Here is a 20,940-nt window from a genome sequence, read left to right as displayed (position 1 = left end):
ATGGTTGGTTTTAATATATGAAGTCAACTCTCACTGAAGCTTGGTGCCAGGACATTTCCACAAAATGTTGCTGTGAGGTGAAAAACTGCTTTTCACATAGAGTCCCCAAGCAGAGAAATAAATAGGAAAAATAAGCTTCTTATTTTTACTGTCTCATTTTACTTGGTGGCCAAGCAGTGCAGTGTCACAGATCCAGGATGTTACTACTGCTGTATCTGGGCTGATGAACGTTTCAGAGCCTCTTAGTCCCTCATCAACATGTCCATCAAATATAACGAGGTCAGAGGAAATAGATTTGTTTCTGTGTGTGTTTATCGTGGAGTGCAAGGAATATTTATTTACGTGCATCCCCAGCTGCTCAATGTCCAAGTGTAACTTGCCTAACATCAGTGACTTTTGTTTGTGACAGAATCCCTCACCAGAGGCCCTTAAGCAAAGTGAGCAGCCATGGGATAAGAGGGGAGGTTGTCTCATGTAGAGGCAGTGCATAGAGGGAGCATGGGCCTGCTGGGGGTGGTGAGGGAGAAGGGCTTTGTCCTCCTCTCCTTGCGCCTTTCCTCCAACACATTTGACTGCTCTCTCTGGCAGCCAGGCGGGGAGCGGGATGGAGCCACTTCTGCCTGAGAGAGCCTGGCTGGGAAGCAGCAGCCGCTGCTCCCTGCCTGTGCTCGGCTGCCAGGGACAGGGTCGAGCGAGCTGGAGGCCCCCACCCCCACCCCCCAGCATGCTTGGCCCCTTATTTATTGTTTGGTGAACAGGAAGTAAGCAGGTTAATTTGGCATTAGTGGCCAGACATCTTGGGATAAGATAGAAACCCCTTAATAGAACAGCAGTGAAAGGGGCTCACAACCTCTCTGAAACTTTTGTAACAGAGTCTTTGGAGATTTTGTTTGTCCTAACCTACTGCTTCATTCAGTCGGGTAAATATTCAGGATGCCTCATCTCTTTCTGTTCTTACACTGCACCCCTCACAGGAATAGCGCACTGCCTAGAGCCACACCAATTCCAGTTTTAAGAAAGGGTTAACAGCGCTCCTGCTGTAATGGTTTTCCATAAAAGCAAACGATACAGGATGGTACAACTGCAGATGAAAGTCCCGGCCCACACTTTCCCTTTTATAATTCAGCTTCTTCAAGAGGAGGCAACCAGTGACGCCATGGCTTTCAACACTGACTTGGACAGTTTAACAGTGCTGGTGTCTTTAAAAACTCACCATTCAAAGCAGTGATCCATTGTCCAAATCCATAACTCTTCAGGACCCCGCATAGGTTTTGGACCCAGGCTCTCCAGGGACCTCCAGGAATCTGCATTGGTTTAGCAGAGTATAGGATCTGCTGCTGCTACATGCATTGACTTCCAACCAGTTGGACCAGGCCAGTGAAGTGTGGAGCATTCTAGGTCTTCTGGCAAGCGGCCTAGCAGGGTTGGAGTCCTACGCCCTCTCTCTCCTAAACCAAAGCCTCCTCAAGGAACAGAGAAGGCGGCCTACCCACAAGCGCCGACTCCGTGGGTGCTCCGGAACTGAAGCACCCATAGGAAAAAAAAGTAGTGGGTGCTCAGCACTCACCATCCATAGCTGTTCAGTCGTGCTGCCAAACAGCTGATCAGTGGCCGCTGCCAAACAGCTGTTTGGTGGCTCAGGCAGGGACTTGGAGGACAGAAGTGAGTGATGGGTGAGTGGGTGCCTCAGGGGAAGAGGGTAGAGTGGGGTGGGAAGAGGTGGGGCAAGGGCAGGGCCTCAGGGGAAGGGGTGGAGTGGGGGTGGGTCCTCAGGGCGGAACAGGGGTGGAGCACCACCCCTGCAGAAAGCTAGAAGTCGGTGCCTACGGGCTTACGTTCTGGGCAGCATGGGAAGGGGAAGAAAAGATTGTTCATGCTGATCTGTGCTCCTGCTCAGGGCTGTGCAGAGGTTTTCGGGGCCCACAGCAAAATCTGAAACTGAGGCCCCCTTAGCCTTCCCCCCAAAACAGAGTAGACCGTCGCTATAATGAACCCCTGAGGATCAAAGCCATTTGTTCGCTATAGTAAAGGGTTCATTAGAGCAAGAGGGGCTAGGGGGCAAAATGCTCCCCTAGCCCTGTGGCCAGAGGAGATCTCTGCTCCGGCTGCAGCCCCAGGGCCAGAGGATCAGTCAGCCTCCTGTGGCAGCCCCATGGCTGGAGGAGCTCTCAGTCCCCACCACAGCAGGCGGGGCTGAAGGTGGGATCCAGGAACCAAAGTTCATTATTGTGAAGGGCGTTATAGCAAGGGCCTAGTGCATCATTGAGGGAAGGCGGAGGTGGTGGGTGCTGTCCTGTGAGCCCACATTGTACTCACCCTGTAGCGGTGGCTCAGTTCCTGTCCCACACGCTGGGCCGCACTCCCATTCCGAGACCCTGCATGCCAGGTTGCAACACCACTCAGTTTGGGGGTCCTCTCAATCAGGGGGCCCAGGACAACCCCCGCCCCCTAGGCAGCATTGGCTGCCAAAAGAACCCTGGAGAGCTAATAGCAGCTAGAGTAGTTTACAGCAACCTTCAGGGGGCTTGGCTGGCATAGGGAAGGCCCATGAAAGAGGCATAAAGCTAACTTTACCGCCACCTCATCTTGTGGCAAATGAAACTCAAGAGGAGTACAGGGTCTGACCCACTATCCTTAGATGAAAAATAAGTTTGAACTCCTGGAAAATATCACACATCAGTCTCTTTCTAAAGGACAAATTGAAGGACATAATAACAAACTCACTGCAGCAAGCTCGGCAGAGAAAAAAAATGGAAGGGTTCAGTCCAGTTTAGTTTCCTGTATAATGAGTTTCCAGATTCCTGCAGAATGAAGTAGAAGACTTATTCCGAATAAATAGAATACCCACTGCTAAGATGTTAAAGACAGATACTGATCAATCTGCATCACCTGAAAAATATCTAATTTGCCAGCAATTTATAGGGCTACTTGACAAACTGCAATTTGGCCTCATATATTGTCACAATGTATCGCAATGTGCTCTAGAATGATGAGCTAGCCTCTGGCTGTGCATTGGCAGAGTGTGTGTGTTGTGCGCTCAGCAATATGGATCTGAAATCTACAGCGCTCTTTCCCTCATCAAAAAAATACTACAAATGTGCAGCAATAATGGTCCAGAATTCCACAATCCTAGTTCTGACTTCATTTACCTGGGTACGATTCTCATTAACATCGTTCACTTTTCCCTATTCCAATTGAGATCAGGGCCCTCATGTAGCAGTCATTGTACATTTACAGCCTCTGTCTCAAAGATCTTACGGTCAAATAGAAAAGACAGACAAATGGTAGGAGAAAAGATACATTATCATCCCCATATTACAGAGGGGGAACTGAGGCACTAAGACCTACAGTTTGAAAACTGGCTAGTGATTTTGGGTGCCTCAATTTTAGGGTGCCCAACCTGAGACATCTTTAAAGGGCCTGATTTTCACTGGGCAGGTGCTCATATTGTTCTGAGAACCAGTGCCCTTTAAGGTGTCTCATGCTGGGCATCCAATACCTATTGGAAAATGTTAGCCAGAGAGAATAAGTTACTTGCCCCTGATCACACAGGAAGTCTGTGGCAGAGCCAAGGAGAGAAGTCAGATCACCCGAGGCCAATCTAGTGCCTTCAAGGCTATTCTTCCTGTAGGGTTGCTACTGAACTTCGCTTCATAGCTGTTTAATCATTACAATTGTTGGGCTTTCTACTCTTCTCTCTTAAAGATCTTTTAATAAATATTTTGAATATCAAAACATAGCAAAAATTCCATGTTGATGTTTCTTAGTTAGAAACTTTCTTAGAAGTTCACTAGAACAAAAACCTATATGTTTTCCAAGGTACAAGAAGTTTTCTATGCAAGCCTTCCTTATTATTCAATGTAATCACAAATAAAATACACGGCTGTTTCAGACTTGGTTCCTACCTGAAACATATCTTGTAGTTGAACAATGTTTCTTTTCTCCTGTATTTCTAGCTCCACAACGTTGCTTTTATTTGCCAGACTTTGAGAACAATGATCTATCCATCCCTGTCATGCATATTATGTCAAATTTATAACAGCAGCTTTTCAGCATATTTTCAGTCAAGGCTTCATTCTTCTTAGAGAGTCTGCAAATGAACAATAGTTTTAGTTACAAATGTTTCCCAGTGAGCCAGCGCTCCCGACAATAGAATTGAACTTACTGTATTTCTTGCAAAATTCTGACACTGATACAACTAATCATTATGACACATTGCTGAGAAATGTCATTTTGCTCTGCTGTAGATATATTACCAGCCCAAAGTGAGTAGGAATGATGCTGAAAGTCATTCAACTCTTGACTAGCGCTAGTAGTATATTTTCATATCCCAGTAGGGATGGGAGAACCCAAAGAATTAAGTCTCACATAATTAAAATCTGGACCTAAGCAGAGGTTTGCCCACAGAATAAACAACTGAAATATGAAATAGTTGATTTTAAATATATAGGTGTAGCACATACATCAATACAGAGAACTGGAAAATAGTATGCTTGCTTGAATTTTCTTAAATGAATTTCCTTTTATTCTATTCACACTCCCTTGAGTTGTGAACAGTTGTGAATTCACATTGGCCCCAGTCCAGCAAAGCATTAAATGCATGTTCAGTTTAAACATGTGAGTAGACCCACTAACTTCAGTGTGACTAGTCACATGCTTAAAGTTAAGCATGTTAAAGTCTGCTGACAGAAGTGTTCTAGTGATCAGTTCAGATCCTTATATGGCCCTCATCATACTAGTCCCTGTGGGTACGTCTACACTGCACAGCAAGCCTCTGACTCAGGCTGGAGCCCAAGTCACCTCTCTGTCCACACACAAATCAGTCTGACTCAGGTCAGCAAGCACTCAGAACCAGGTCCTGAGACCCTCCTAGGGTGCAGGTCAGAGCCAGAGTTCCTCTGTGACTAGGGTCCAAGCCCTGTCATTTCCCCCATGGATGTGGCTGAAGCCACAGATCCAAGTCAGAAGGTCTGCATAGTGCAGAATGGACGTGTTAGCACAGCAGTGAGACTCAGGTTTAGCAATTCTAAACCCAAGTTTACATACAGTGTGGACTCCCCCCTGAGTCTACAAGCCAGGGTCCATTGAACCTGTGTTTACAATGCAGCGTAGACACACTATGAATGTCTTATAGACAATAATGATTTTATGCTCATACTCTTCTGAAATATTACTTTCCCAGTGCAGAACTTAGGCAAGAGAAATCAAGAACCCAACCTGTACATTCTTAGCTTTAAACACACGAATAATGACACAACTAGGACTATTTTAAGTGTCAAGGGCGAATAATCAATAGTACTTGTCAGAAGAAGAAAAAAACCACCACCCATCTCTTCTACTGCACTTCTCATGAGTACACCTCAAAGGGATTTACAAAAGGAGTGCAGTATCATTTTCCCCATTCTACAGATAGGGAAACTGAGGCACAGAGAGGGCACATGATTTGCCCAGGTCACTCAGCAGGCCAGTGGCAGAGACAGGAATAGAGCCCAGGTCTCTCAAGTCCCTTAAGAGTCCTCTCCACTTTACCTTAACCCCTGAGGTTGAACATCCGCTACAGTTAGATGAACGAGAGATGACTTTTGCAAGGTGGTCAGCGCCTTCAGCTGCCATTCGACTCCAGAACAGAAAGGCCATGGGCTCACAGCTCAGCCTTGGTCATCTGCACCAGTTGCTGGGGCGATGGGAAGTTATCCCTGTGCAGAACATATTGCTGTAGGATATGCCTTCATAGCAGAGTTAGCCCATGCTCTTGCCCAAGCTCCTCTCCCATCCACACAGAAAACCCTATTGCCCAAGTCTAGTGCTGCTTTCCACCTGGGCAAGCTCGCATGGTGATGTGGTTAGAGCCTAGGCCCTGCTTTCACTTTGACTAGTAACTTTGCAATGAGGATTCAGGCTAAATCACTCCAGCTGATAATCCTCCCATGCCTTCCACAATTCCCCCTGTGTACCCAGGAAGAGAGACGAGTTCTTCCCATAATTTACTGGGAAAAAGAACCACAGAGCAGCTCAGTTACTGCAGCACAAAGAACCCTGGGATGTGCCCCCAGGTGCCCTATCAACATACATGGGTGAGTGCACCAGAGAGGACAGAGTGACTCGAGAGCGGCTTTGCAGTGTGGCTGCACAGAGCTGGGCTGGCTAACAGGGGCACTCAGACCTGGGTGCTGATTACCCAGCCTAACGCTGCAGTGAAGACAGACCTATGGTCTACTCAGAGTGACTACAGCTTAGATGAGAGCAGTAAGAGCCACTCTGGAGAGAAAGAGTCACAGCCTTCTGAACAGATGACAATCACAAAAAGTTCTGGTCTTTGTTGCAATATGATTGAGAGGACCTGGAAGGCTGACAAGCCCTCCAGTTGCAAACTGAACTAACAGACAACAGATACCCTCCTGCAGTCAGAGGGATGATACCATTGTCTGGGTATATTGAACCTTTGCTTAAAGAAAAAGGCACAGGATCTTAGATTATTAGGATTGGAAGGGACCCAAATAGCCTGCTCAAGGATTGAGCTCACAACCCTGGGTTTAGCAGGCTGATGCGCAAACCACTGAGCTACACCTGCCCCCCTGCTTAAGTGCTTTTATGAAACAAGATGCCTTGCTGAATCAAGGCCTAAAGGAATCTCTTCCAGTAAATGACTCAGGTCTGTCTACACTACAGCTTAAGTAGATGTAAGTTATGTCACACTCAGGAGTGTGAAAAAACCAGCCCCCTAAGCAACATAATTTACATTGACTTAATGCAATGTCTACACCACGCTGTGTCGGTGGGAGGCGCTCTCCTGCCAATTTAGCTTCTGCCTTTCTTGAGGTGGATTAATTACGTCAACAGGAGCGCGCGCTCCCATTGACATAACGTTGCTTCAGCAGACACGCTAAATCGTTGCCCCTGCATCATTCACAGTGGCCCTGATTTAGTGCCGTAGTGAAGACAAGCCCTTAGTCAGTTCTTCACCAGTCAGAAAGGACATAGATCCCAAACACAGGCCATGGCTGGAAGCCTTCCCAGCATGTTAAGAACCTCAATGAACAACACAGGCCTAAAATCAACCAGAAAAATCTCTCTGAGACCTTGCTCTTCTCTCTCCAATGCAGACAGTCCCTGGTTCAGCGCTGTACATGTGTAGCACCTTGCCTGTCAAAGCTTAAGATCAGAAGCTGATAAAAATTGTCTTGCTGAAAGTTTTTCATCAAAACTGAAAATTTTTCATGGGGGGAAAGAAATCAGTTTTACCACAGGAAATTTCAAATCATGTTTTTTAAAAATTCAAATCAGCATTCCAAACAAAGCCAATAAAAACCTCTTTTAGTTTCCACTTAAAATGTAATTTAATTATTATTTTTTAAATTAAAAAAAATCTCAAAGAGAAAGAACATTGTAATTGAAATGGCAATTCAAAATGAATCAGTTCAAAACTTGCCTGGGGGAAACCAAATTTTTTCTCCCTCAAAATTTTACACAAAGATTTTTGTTCAAAATTCTTATGAAGAAAAAAAAATCATTTCCCAATGAACGCTGTGTAAAAACGTTTGTTTCCCCTTTTCAGTTCGAGGGGGTAGGTGGGGCTGATATTTATGATCTGCTGACAGGTATTTCTGGTTGACAGTTTAATAATGTATTGACTTTGTTGCATTTGTTTAATTTATTAGGTACCAAGGGGCCTTTGGCTTTGATGCCCTATAAATAAATAATTATAATTAACCCCCGCATTTCACTCCTTTTAATAAATGTCAAATGGGAAATAGCAGTGGAGTTACAACCAGTTCCAGTGTCAAGAACACTTATCCTAAAGTGTGAACAGGGCCCCGAGAAAGCTCTTAATGCCTAAAATATGGAAAAACATTTCATTGTCTGCTTTTTATGCAAACTTCTGTATTTTTAAGTTAGTTTCCAAGACTGTCCAACATTACCTAGAGGCATAAGAGATGGCAAGCAAAGTAGCCCAAGAAAAATAGACGAAAATGAATATTATCTCTTTGTTGCTGTATCATTTTAGCTAAGGTGGATGCAACAAAGAAAGATAATCATCCCATTTATCATTGTTAAGGCTTTGAATCTGTCACAGAGGTCATGGATTCCGTGACCTCTGTGACTTCTGCAGCAGCCAGCAGCAGCAGTTTGGGTGTGTAAGAGGGAGCTCAGGACTAGGGGTGGGGGGTTGGGGTGTGGGGCAGCACTTATCTCAGGGTGAGGGGCTCCCCGGCTCCCAATGACATGGCCATGCAGCTCCTAGGTGGAAGGGCCAGGGGTCTCCGCGCGCTGCCCGTGCCTGCAGGTCAACCCTCCCCCACAGCACCCGTGGGGACCCCGGGCTGTCCCCATCCCAGAGCACCCAAGGCCCCCTGCCCAAGTTTTAGTTAGGATTATATGTTAAAAGTCATGGACAGGTCACGGGCCGTGAATTTTTGTTTACTGCCTGTGACCCGTCCATGACTTTTACTAAAAATACTTGTGACTAAAACATAGCCTTAAACATTAGCGACGACTGACTATTTAAGAGCTCGGTGTACTTTTAACAAGTCAGCACAGGAAATCATCTCTAGATTTACATAATGTTACCAGCTGCCCGTGCTAGGAGTTTAGAAAATTCCACCAAAAATGCATCATTGTTTTTCAGAATGTCTATGGGGAGTTTATCCTCCTTTTAAATTTCTTTTAAAAAAAAAGTTCCTATCAGTGGTTGCTGAAAGATCTTTTCTATACCTTAGGGAAGGGATTGTTGGCTATATTTCAGAAGCCCCTGATTACAGCATAGTAATGCAATATGTTTATACATTTATTTCAAACTAATACTCTGATTCTGTATTTTACACAGAACTGAAGTATACATTGCAAAAATTGAAGACGTACACCCAAAAATGTTATATTCAGGTCACTTTTGGATTCCATCACATTCCTGTTTTTAATGTGCATTTTCTCTCTCTTCTCATGAGACAAACCACACGATCTCAAAATAAAAATGGATTTTATTCGCAAGTCTCTGAAAATGTATTCCTGCCCTCTTTGGTGCTATTTTTGTTTGCTTGCAAATAACTAGTTTCTGCTCACATTTTCTTTTATAATTTCCCCCTGTATTAATTGCACACGTATTGCAGGCTGTATTACCAATAATTGATGAAGCTAGCAACAGTCGCCCAACAAAGCAGTTATTACATGCCTCATTCAAATAGGCTATTTGATATTGGTAACTAATTATTCAATTTGCATGTAATAAGATTCAAAAGCCCTTCTCTATCAGATAGAGTGAGAACTACTCTTATTTTGGTTGACAAAATGCATGTGTAAGATTCCCAGTGCCTTTTGTCAGGAATTCATCAGGGCAGATGTATTCCTTCTATTGGGCACCATTTGGTTCGTTATTCTTAATGTTTAATGGCAGAATAATTGGACCAAATGGTGATGCATGCGCCAATAAAAATATTTTCATCAAATATTTTATTGGCTAGTACTATAGGGTGGAGTGATAGCTCAGTGGTTTGAGCACTGACCTGCTAAGCCCAGGGTTGTGAGCTCAATCCTTGAGGGGGCCACATAAGGAGCTGGGGTAAAATCAGTACTTGGTACTGCACCAGAAGGCTTTTGTAGAAGGTGGCAATGTTGGCCAGCCAGGGGCTACCTCTGCACCTAGCGCAGATTTGTGTCCCTTTTGTATCAGCAGAGCCAGGGTAAAGGGACCTCAGGTCAACCCCGAATCATAAAGCTGCTCTGATCAAGGGAGTTGTATGATATGAGCTACCTGCTTGCAGTCGCTATGCAAAACTTCACCAGACCACCCCTGTTTTTAAAGCAACTAACATGCCTATGTATATGCATTGTGAAAATCCCACCTTATCTGCAGGAGATTCCTCCCAGGTTAAATTCACTGTAGCACACCGAATTTTTTGTGTGGCATTTTAATGTTCCAGGGGTTAAACTTTCCAAAGTGTCTGTGTGTCTTATTAAGAGGCTATATCCCATTGCCTTTTAGGTTTTGTCTCTCAAATCACTTAGCCCCTGATCCTCAAAGATATTTAGATGCTTAACTCCCATTGATTTAATTGAAATCAGTGGGAGTCAGGCATCTAAATGCCTCTGATTATCTGGGTGATAGGCACTTTGGTAAATGCTACCCCAGGACAGTGCTGCATAGGGTGACCAGACAGCAAGTGTGAAAAATTGGGATGGAGGTGGGAGGGTAATAGGAGCCTACATAAGAAAAATACCCCAAAATTGGGACTGTTCCTATAAAATCAAGACATCTGGTCACCCTAGTGCTGCATCGTGTTATCCCTGGAATCATTGCCATGAAGGATATCATGTGCATGGGAGGGGCTGCAAGCATTTTGGCGGACAGGACTGCAATTCAAAACTAATTGGAGAAATGGTCTGAATTCAACAAGATGAAATTCCATAAACATAAATGCAAGGCATGTCACTTGAAAGGCAAAAATGCACAGCTACAGAATGGGGAATAACTGTGGTAGCACCGCTGGAAAGGACCTGGTGGTTGTAATGGACCACAAATTAAATATCAGTCAATAACATGGTGCAGTTGCCAAAATAAAGCTATCATCATTCTGAGCTACATTAAGAGCAGTGTTATACATAAACATGGGAGGCAATTGTCCTACTGTACTCACCTGGAGTTTTACGTCCGGTTCTGGGCACCACACTTTAGGAAAGATGTGGACAAATTGGAGAGAGTCTGGAGGAGAGCAACCGAAATGATGCAAGGTTTAGACAACCTGATCTATGAGATAAAGCTAAAAAATTGGCATGTTTAATCCTGAGAAAAGACTGGATACAGTCTTCAGCTCTGTTCAGGGCTGATATAGAGAGGACGGTGATCAATTGTTCGCCATGGCCACTGAAGGTAGGACAAGAAGTAATGGGCTTAATCTGCAGCAAGGGAGATTTAGGTTAGACGTTAGGAAGAGTAATTGGAAGAGTAGCTGGAACAGGCTTCCAAGGGAGGTTGTGGAATCCTCATCATTGGACTGGTTTTTAAGAACAGGTTGGACAAACCCCCGTCAGGAGTGGTCTAGGTTTACTTGGTCCTGCAGCAGCACAGGGAATGAACCAGATGACCTCTTAAAGTCCCTTCCAGTCCCACATTTTTATGATTCTATGATATTTTGGATATTTTATAGCTATACTTGCCACCCTCCTGGTTATTCATATGCATTAATCTGCAGTGCCTTGTTGTCCCTTTTCCTAGCAAAGGAGCAGTTGTATCAGAGCAGGTTCTCACCTGGACCCTCCTTTTTTAAGCAAACCCTTACCCAGTCTGCAGGCAGATGCTGGTACCTGAGGGAGACTTAGCCCTATGCTGAGACTTGTCTTAACAGAATTGTCTTATAGTATTTATGATATTAAGGATGAGGTATTCAAAGCCACCTAAGGGATTAGGCTGCCCAGTTCCTGTTAGATATTAATAGGAATTGGGCATCTCTCTCATCTAGGTGGCTTTGGAGAGGCCACCCTAAGTAAACATGAAGAACACCTGTGCAGAGAGTGATTATTCTGAATGTGGCACAATGAAAATCACCCTGACAAGCCATGTTCATTGGGAACTCAGGAGCAAGTACCAGAGGATTAGAGTATGGGTGATAGCCCCTTTTCTGATCAGTCTTGTTTGAAATGTTGATATAACACAGTCCATTACTATAGCAACATTCATGGAAAAGCCTCTGAGAACATTTTCCAACCAGGGCTGCTGTGGTTAAGGCAAGTCACAGGATTGGGTAACTAAGCTGCCCGGTTATCTATGTGCAGGGTGCCTCCTGTAGCTGTCTTCCCAGAGAATGAAAGGAAATTGCAAACACACCATACAAGAGACAGCCCAGATAGAAACTGTTCATTGCAAGAGCACTGAGGTGAAGAGGCAGCAGGCTCCAGTGGACAGGCCGCCGGACCAAGACTCAGGAGATGTGAGTTGTATTCCCAGCTCTGCCTCTGACTTACTGGACAACCTTGAGCAAGTTACTTCACCTCTCGGTGCCTATTGCCCCTCCTATTTTTGTCTGTCATGCCCATTAGATTGAACGTTCTTCGGGGCAAGGACTGCCTCTTGCTCGTGTCTAGCAAAACAGGGTCCTCATTTCAACTGTGGCGGCGAACATGGATGGGATGTTAGGCAGTACAGAAAGTACTTCGGGAGTGAAGTCTGCAAAACAGGATCAGATCAGTGTACTGGGGTGGGAGGATGATTTGCAAGTGTGTAGAGAATTTTATAAGGTAGGAGGTGAATTCACCTATACTGTAAGGTCTCTGGGCATATCGTGTCTTCCGTGTTACTTGTCTGTAACCTAGTACAATGGGGCCCTGATCCATGAGGGGTGGGCGTTCCTAGATGTTATCATAATATAAACAATAATAGTCCATTTTTTAATGGACCAGAAATGGTCAAGAGCTGAGGCGATGGGGCTACTTTCTTTCCGTTTCTGGGAAATTCCTGTAGTATCTTAAATAAATCAATAGGGGATGGATGTTTTTAAAAAACTGAACAGGAGATCAGGGAAAATCACAGAAGTGGTGACTGGTAGTCCCCATGCCCAAGTAACCCAGGCACACAGACCTGCTATCCCATCCACAAACAGCCCAGATGGCATGCCAATACACAACCATTGCTCAAACCCTGTACCCTCACTCCTGACCATACTTCTGTTGGTCTTGGATGCCTGTGAAACTGGCCATGCTGTCCACAAGAGAGTGGTGGCATACAGAAGAAGTTAAATGGGCTCTCTCTGGGGCACCTACAACCACTGGGCCAGAGCAGCATGATGGGACTCCTGGTTTAACTGTAATAATCTAATAAATAGTAAAGTAGAATGACACCCGAGTGAAGAACTCTAAAGGGAGTTATTACAGGAGAGATTTAGCAGAGCTGAGGTAATATTAAAGTGATGCATTTTTAAAGCTTTTCAATTAGTTTATAATCAGTGGCATCTGCCAATTTTGAGAGGCAATGACTTATAATGTAGGGATAGAAGAGCACGCCAGCCACTACTGAAGATAGTGCCCCTCAGCTCAGCTGAGCAGAAGAAGTTGAGACCCAGGGGTGATCCTGGAGTGGTGCAGGGCTATAGCTCACAGCTAAATCCAGGTCTGAATTCTTATACAGCGAGCTGATGTCAGAGTCTGGATTCATTACAGGCCAGGAATAGATGGAGGCTGAAATTTAGCAGAAGGGTTCTAACCATCAAAGTGGCACGTAATAGAAATGCATCTACTGCATGTAGCTAGTAAATTTAGTTCTCCTGGGAAAGGTGGGGTTTCTTTGTTTTTTTTTTTTTTTTTGGCCTGTTTGCTTTATTTTATATTTTTCAGGGAAAACAACAGAGTTTCCTGAGAATAGAGAGATTTGGGGGAAGAGGACAGAAAAATTCAATAAAAATGTTTCTGTGAAATTTTAATAAGAATATTTGGCTTGTTCCTCATAAAGAAAAAATCTTTTAGAGTTGCAATGGTTCAAAGGCATTTAGTTTTCCTGCAGTTCCAAAAGCAAAAAGTTGAAAATATTTAGCTAAATGTTTTCAGCGTTTGGTTTCCTGACTGAAAATCAAAAATATTTTAGGAAAGTGGGCATTTTCCACAAGTTTTGTTTACTCAAAAATCCAAATGTCCGCTGAAAAATAATTTCAGATTAAATTTTTTAACCAGACCTTGACTACAAACTCCTACACGCCACCGAAAGAAGAGTTGAAGAATGATCCAGGGGGGTGAGGGGAGGAGAAGGAAGATTGTTCTATACATTAGGTCTCCAGTGCTGTCAGACCAGTAACAGCCCTGTACACACTCCTTGGAATTGCAGTCCTCAGTGAACTGTGAATTGGCATTTTGTTTGCAGACTTAATAGTAGATAGATCTATAATTAGATAATTCAGTACCAAAAAACAGGATTGCTAGGGGAATCCATTAGTAGGTTGACTTAAAAGAAGAACTGAGGCTTTACACATCTAATCACATTTAGCCTAGTAACTGGCTAGTATTTTCTCTCATCTTAGATCAATACTTTACACAGTCAAAATAGTAGGCTGAATTTCCCTCATATTGCACCAAGTCGTAACGAAGTAGATAGTTTATTGTGCCATGCTCCAGCACGGCTCTTTAACTTAGCTTTTAAAGGCCAGATTTTTAAACATTGGCTTTTGGTTTCATGTCTGCATTTTGGAAGAGCATCAATGGACACCTGCTAAGACCAGGCTGAATATCTGCCCTGATTCTCTGGTAAAGGTTATGTCTAGTTTGATTAAATGAAAGAGCTTCAAGACATTTGCCCAGTTTATTCTCATGATTTCACTTGGTTGTGCTGCTTTCATAATTCTCCTAGATACCTGTATCGATGGGTCTCAATGATTGGTGCCAGTGACCGGTTGAAGAAGTTGCTTTTAGAATCTTGTCTTCAGAAAATGGCTTTGATGTCATTAGCAATATCTGCCAAAGGAAAATGCACTGGGATAGCTCTTCAGCTGGTGTAAATAGGTGTAGTTCTTCCATTGACTTCACTGGAGTTATGGCAGTTCACAGCAGCTGAGGATTTGGCACCCTATGGCTAAGATTTTCAAAAGTGACTAATGATTTGGGGTACCCAACCTGAGCTACCTTAAATAGGCACCTTTCAGATCACGTTTAGCAGCCACCCTCTGAAAATCAGGCCCCTCTTGGATGTTTCGAGTTAGGTACCTAAAATCACTATCAGTTTTGGAATTCTTGGACTTATGTTTTTTGCTGGCTATTAGTAAATAAGAAGATATAGTTCATACTTATCATGAAGTCACGGTTTGGAAGGAGTAGCTGGAAGAGGAAACCTAAGGAAGAAACGATGAGCCTGCTTCCACTTTAAACAGCTTAATTGAAATGATCCATTTTCAAATAGATCAAGTTAAGAGGAATGAGTTTGGCTCTCATCAATGTGACAGTGAATAGGGCCTGGCCATGACTGGCAAGGGAAAAGGGGTTAGGGTTTTCCCTAAAAATGGTTACTACTTTTGAGCTGCTGAGTTACAATTTTATTAAGAACCACCAGTATGGAGTTAGAGACCAGAGGGGAAAAAAAGATTAGTGACCACACTGCTGGTAGTGAAGGCTGTGAATGTGATATACGCAGAAGGTCTGAACTACCTTCTTTTTATGCCCATCTTTACAAGAGACTCATGACAGCATGAGGGTGCTTCTGTTACACATGCAACAGATAGCTGAACAAAAGGTAGTGCACATGAAAGTTTCACTGTACAGGCTGCAAACAAGGACTTCACTTCTCATGCTGCCTTGTTTTCAGATCTTAGCAGGATCTGGACGTGGCTGGAGTGGCAGCTCCAGTTTCCATCCTCCTCCTCCTCTTTTTTTTTCCTTTTTTTTGGTGATTTTACAAACCATTTGAAGAGCTCAAATTTAATGACAAAAAACTGAAATCAATCATTGCTATGGGACACGGTCCTGGCAAACCAGTAAGTGTCCTTTGAAAGCAAGCTGTTTTTCAAAGGCCAGCCCTGGGAGGGTGAATTAGGGAACTTCCCAAGTAGAAAAATGGTTACAACAATCATGGAAGTGCTCAGCAGGTTTGCGGACAGAGCTTTCCATGATGGCTATAATCCAGAGGATAGTGGAAAAATTAATCCAGGGAAAACGTTTAGAAAATCAATAAAACTGAAGTCCTAAGGCTGAAGAGTGCACATGCAGAATTGAAATGGACTGAATTACAGGCTGTTATTGTCCTAGAAGGTTTCTTCTTGACGGGTGAGCATTTGGCCCTCTGGACATAGGCATGAAAGTGGCAGTAAGTAATATTCATCAAAGTAATAAAGACAAGCTAAATTCTGTTGTGGGTGACATATCATGTCTTGGAAATTTTCCTCTGTCTGGTGCATATTCTCCTAAACAGATTTAAGAACTGATGGCCAGATGTTCATTGCACAAATTTTGGAGGATTGTGTTGTCAAACATCCCAATGGGGCTGCAGACAATAGTTATGTAAAATTAAATACAACTGATTGCATCTTTTGTGCTGTGTTTTGCATATGCCTGTTCGGATTACAGATGATGAGGGATTAACCTCAGCAGCTGGAGTTCAATTTTTAATGCAATCCAGTAAGGAGAAAGCATTTGGGAGTGTGGTAGATGGAGCCACTGGTACTACAGGGGTTGCAATTTACCACAGAGTTCACAAATTCACCAACTTTGTATTTTATCATATTTCAGTCAAAGAGAATAACTCAGTGGGCAGCTAAGTTGTGAGACAGACAATGAGGAAAGGTCAGGTTGTGGGTGTCGAACAGTATTGCATTAAACATTTGTCTTGTCTTCTTTAAGTACCAGAAAGATGGAGGTCTTGTCTCCCATAGCAACGTCTTCATAGCCAGATTCTCAGCGGATGTAAACTGTTATCATTCACTGAGGCCAATGAAGTGACACTAATTTCCACCAGCTGAGAATCTGTCCCACATAATGATCATTAGCATGACATGTGTAAGAGATGACTGTAGCCTACAGGAACATCTGCATTCTAACAGAGTGACTCTCTCGGTGGACTGGGTCATAGGTGGTCAGAGCAGGAGTCAGAGCTATTGGTCAGAGGCCAAATGCCAGAGTCAAGGGTCAAGACAGAGAGTTGAAGTCATGAATCAGAGTCCGAATGCTGGAGCCAGTGGGGGAGGAGGAATTAGAGTAAAAAATCAGAGCCAAAAGGTCAGAACTGTATTACCAGGAGCCAAGGAAGGCAGGAGCAGGGCTGGTTCTGAGGCAGGAGCGAGACTGGAATAGGATGGGTGCAGGACAGAGTTTGGGCTGAAGCTGTGGAGGAGTCGAGCAGGAGCAGGACTTGGAGAGATGAGCACAGGGAGGCAGAGTCCGCGGGCATGCGCATTGAGCAGCCAGAGAGCTACTGCTGCTGGTAGGTTTAAGAGCCAGCCTGTTGGTTCCTAAGGCAGAGGAATCCATCAGACAGCCTGGCTGGCTCGGTAGGGCATTAGGCTACTGAGCAAGTGAAGCTGATGGCCTGACTCCCAACAGACTCCACAGGCTGGGCTTTATCACCATGGCGTGTATGTAGAAGTGTTAGTGGGGCTGGCCCAACAGAAAGGTGTTTGCATAACCGTCAGTTCGGTTGATATCAGATTTCTAGGATCATTTTTAAACTTCTTTCTACTGCAGGAAGAATATAAAAAGTGTCCGCACAGACTCCTGCTACCGCTAGCATGACTGCAATTGTACACATTTAAGAGAGTAGCAGGAAATGAATAATTTATTTTCCAAGAAGGCATCTTGGGTTTAGATGACTCAGACATGGCTGAATCTAGAAGTGCCAGACTAGGCGGATTTTGTAGCTGCCACTGAAGGGTTGAAGCCTGGTTAGCAGAAAATCAGCTCAGGAGTTTGAAAGTTATTCAGCAAGGTCACACATGGGTATGAGGGGCTCGAGTCACTGGATGGGACCCACTGGTGGAAGCTGAAGGATCACAGCTGAAGGTGGAGAGTTTGATTAGCGAGAGGATGACCCAGTGCAATCCACTTGCAACCCCCACTCTGCAAGGCATCCCAGTGCCTGAGAATGCAACCCAGAAAATGGATGTGGCCAGCACAGAGGTGGCAGGACTTGGTTACTTCAGAGATGTGCTGATGTCACATGTCATGGGCACCTGCTCGTTCTTTCTGTCTCTGCTATTTCCATTCCTTTGCCAAGGACCAGGAGATTGGACAGGAGGTGGTAGCTGCGAGATTTTCTGTGCTGGGGGTTGGCCTTTCAAGGATAAGGCAAACTATCTTGCTTTGCAATGGGAATGGCTTCTTTGAAGGTGGCATTGGTAGTTCTCACTGGCAGCAGGCAGAGCTGCTCCTTATGTATCTCTGACTACACTGCTTATAGTCACAGCTCTGCAAAAACCTATTAACATGCAATTATTATTTTTCACTGGTAAGCCCCTTGCCCCCCAAAACCCTGATGTGGAAGGAGAAAAAGACAGCATGGGGCAGAGATGTTGAGAGGCCCGAATAACACAGTCATGCAGGGCTGCAGCATGAGTTATGGCATTGCTTGTTCCTGCAGATGGAAAGTCCAACCACTTCTCTTCCTGTCCCTGCTTTGGGGAAGGGGGAAGCGGTTGCACTATTCAGGTCTCCTGAAGACCTCACAAGGACCCTCCGACAAAACAGGAGAAGTATCAGCCTGCTGAGCTGGACTTCAAGACAGACCCAGTGCACAACAGCTCCCCGTTGGTTTTGGCATAGGCAGGAGGAACTTTGGATGTGGCTAGACAGGAGTGTGCTTTTGGTCCAATATTTCTAGTGCCTACAGAAGAATCAGGATTTCAACATCCTCCTCCCCTCAATGGCATTCATAGAAAAGGGCCTTTTAAAGGATATAACCCAGTTCATTTAGTTGCTGTGCAATCCGCCTCTCACTCCTCATTTGGCAGCAGAGGGGAGGGGGAAAACAAAGGCTTTTGATGTTCAATAATGTCCCTGCTATTCTTATGCTGAGATGCACACGGAGCCCACCTGTGCTTCAGGTTGTCTGTTTTTGCTGACCACGTTCCCCCCAGTCCAGGAAATTACAATGGCAGGAGATTTACCACCACCACATTGGAAATAAACTTAGAGGGAACAGCTCGGCTGGGCTGCATCACCTTTTGCTGCCCAGCAACTCCTTACGTCCATTAGAATAGAAAGATCAAATTTCTCATTTTCCCATTGCTATGTCTAGCATGACACGAAGCCTCTTACCTTTGATCCCCCCTGAGCCCTCCTTCCCAAAGTCACACACAGATACTATGTCACTGTCACCTTTCTGATGGTAGCTGATTGCTTGCATGCGTGGAAGTGTCACTTCGGGCAAGGTAAGGAATTCAGTCTCTAAATCCCATCATACGGTAATTCCCAACAGTGTACAGTTCCTGGAGTAACTGCCTTCTGTCGCTAGCTCCCCTACTTTCCTGCCCTGGTAGATTTCAGCAAAAATGAGCCTTGATTTAATTGAGAATTTAATGCCAGATTGTGCCCCGTTTGCTCTCACAAGAGGATGAGACCCAGATCCAGCACATCCGGTCTTTGAGGACGCGTAAGGAAAGGAATACTGGTTCAATTTTTCCCTGGGTGGAAGCCTCCCTGAAAGGATTTAGCTCCAGGGCTTGTTAGTAGAATAGAGTGGGGCTATGGGGTCCATAGCATCCTCCTCCCAACCTCATGGGGAATCCCAGTGTACGGTATTGTTGACTCAAATGATGAGAAGCCCCCTCTGCTAAATGACCACTAAACCCCACTATACCACCGACCAAGAGTCTGTCAGGGAACCACGCTGCCAAGCAGAGGGTGTGAAAGAACAGGAAGCCTGCAAATTTAAGGGGGGAAAGCCACTCTGCCTATTCTGAGGAGGGGGAGAAAACACTAGAACTATTTGTGAGGCTCCCTGTCCCCTGTGTGGGATGAACCGGCCCTTACTCATTGATGGCTGTGTTGTACCTCTCCATGGAAGTACTCACAGGAGGGGCAGTGTGGAAGTGGAGGTTGGAAAGGGAATGGATGTTCCTCTCACGGGGACTTCACCAAATCTTCCCTGTAAACAGGGAGGGGACTGTAGAGGAGGCACGGGGAGAGGGGCCTGCCCCGCTCTGCAGCTCCTGGGAGTCTGTGAGGAAGGGCCCTTCCTCCTTCACCCCTCCCAATCCTATTGATAGTCGGCCCTTCCACATTGCTCCTCTGGCACCCCTCTAATGGCATGGCTCCTCTGTAGCACCCCACACCTTTGCGCACCTCCTGCTCTAGGTGGGATGCAGCAGAGACCGAATTAACCACCCCTCCAAGCAGTCTGAATTTATGCACAGACATTTATGCACAGACAACTGCTTAGACGGCTGCTGACTACAGATTTAGGGCACAATCAGTGCAGACAGCCTCCTCACCCTTCCAATCCCTTTGGAGGAGGAGCTTCCTCAGAGAACTTGTATGTTAAGTAGCTGTCATTACAGGCCAGGTGGCACACTCCTATCTCTACACAAAAGTCACAGAGACAGTCACCGTATGGAAATGTAGTCAGATGGACCTGGATCAGATGGACCTTTCCTCTTTCCCTGCCTGAAGTGGAAGGGGCGAGCAGGCCTCAAATGAAACTTCTCCTTATGTCTAAGCATTTTTCTCTGTTTGACAAGCAGCGCACCATGAGACAACCCAGGTGTACGACTAATTGCTTGAAATCTGAAGATCGTGCTTACGAGGCTGAACAAAGCCACTGAAAGGTTTCAGGACTGAACCAACAGTGCATCTATTTTCCTGATGAAAGAAACCTGACATCAAACCTACTACAGCTGGGTTAGAAAAAAAGTTTTAAATAAATGGGATCGGCACAAATTTTGCACCACAGTATGAATATACATATACTGATTTCCTCTGGGTGACAGGCAAATCCTGCTACTTTACTTATGAAAGGGCCTCATTAAGCAGAAAAAAAATTGTTGGTGCAACCTGTTCCCTTTTAAATTAAACATATTAAAGTTGATAGATGCTCCTCGTTCTTCGCCCTGCCTGTTATGCAGGGCAATAACAGTGTTCTTTTTGTTAAGATAAATCTTGCGTTTGCATAATCTGATTTTCATTTCCTGACAGCTGGACATCATTCTCTGGGAACTAAATGAAAAGCTGTTTTTCTCAAGAATAAAGTCTCTCTCTGGCTACAAAGAACCCTTCCAGCCATAGAAACCAATATATAGGCACAGATAATGACTGAACACAGCTGAAGATTACTGCACCCCATTCCCTGGTACATTGCTGTTGCTCCATTTCACAGCTTGAGCGGAGTAGGGAGAGCAGGATCTGTGTTCCTGGTACTCCTCAAACCCACGTGACTTAGGGAAGGGAGGAAGAGTTAGGGTGTGTCTACATGAAGCTGCAGCAATGGGCAGGTGACACGATCCTCACCTGAGTTACCTGGAAGGATCTGCAGACCTTGTGTAAGAACCGTGA

This window comes from Gopherus evgoodei, chromosome 7 (genome assembly GCF_007399415.2).
Source record: "Gopherus evgoodei ecotype Sinaloan lineage chromosome 7, rGopEvg1_v1.p, whole genome shotgun sequence".
NCBI classification, from domain to species: Eukaryota; Metazoa; Chordata; order Testudines; family Testudinidae; genus Gopherus; species Gopherus evgoodei.
The sequence above is the reverse complement of the archived record's forward strand: the minus strand, read 5'-3'. Positions refer to the sequence as shown.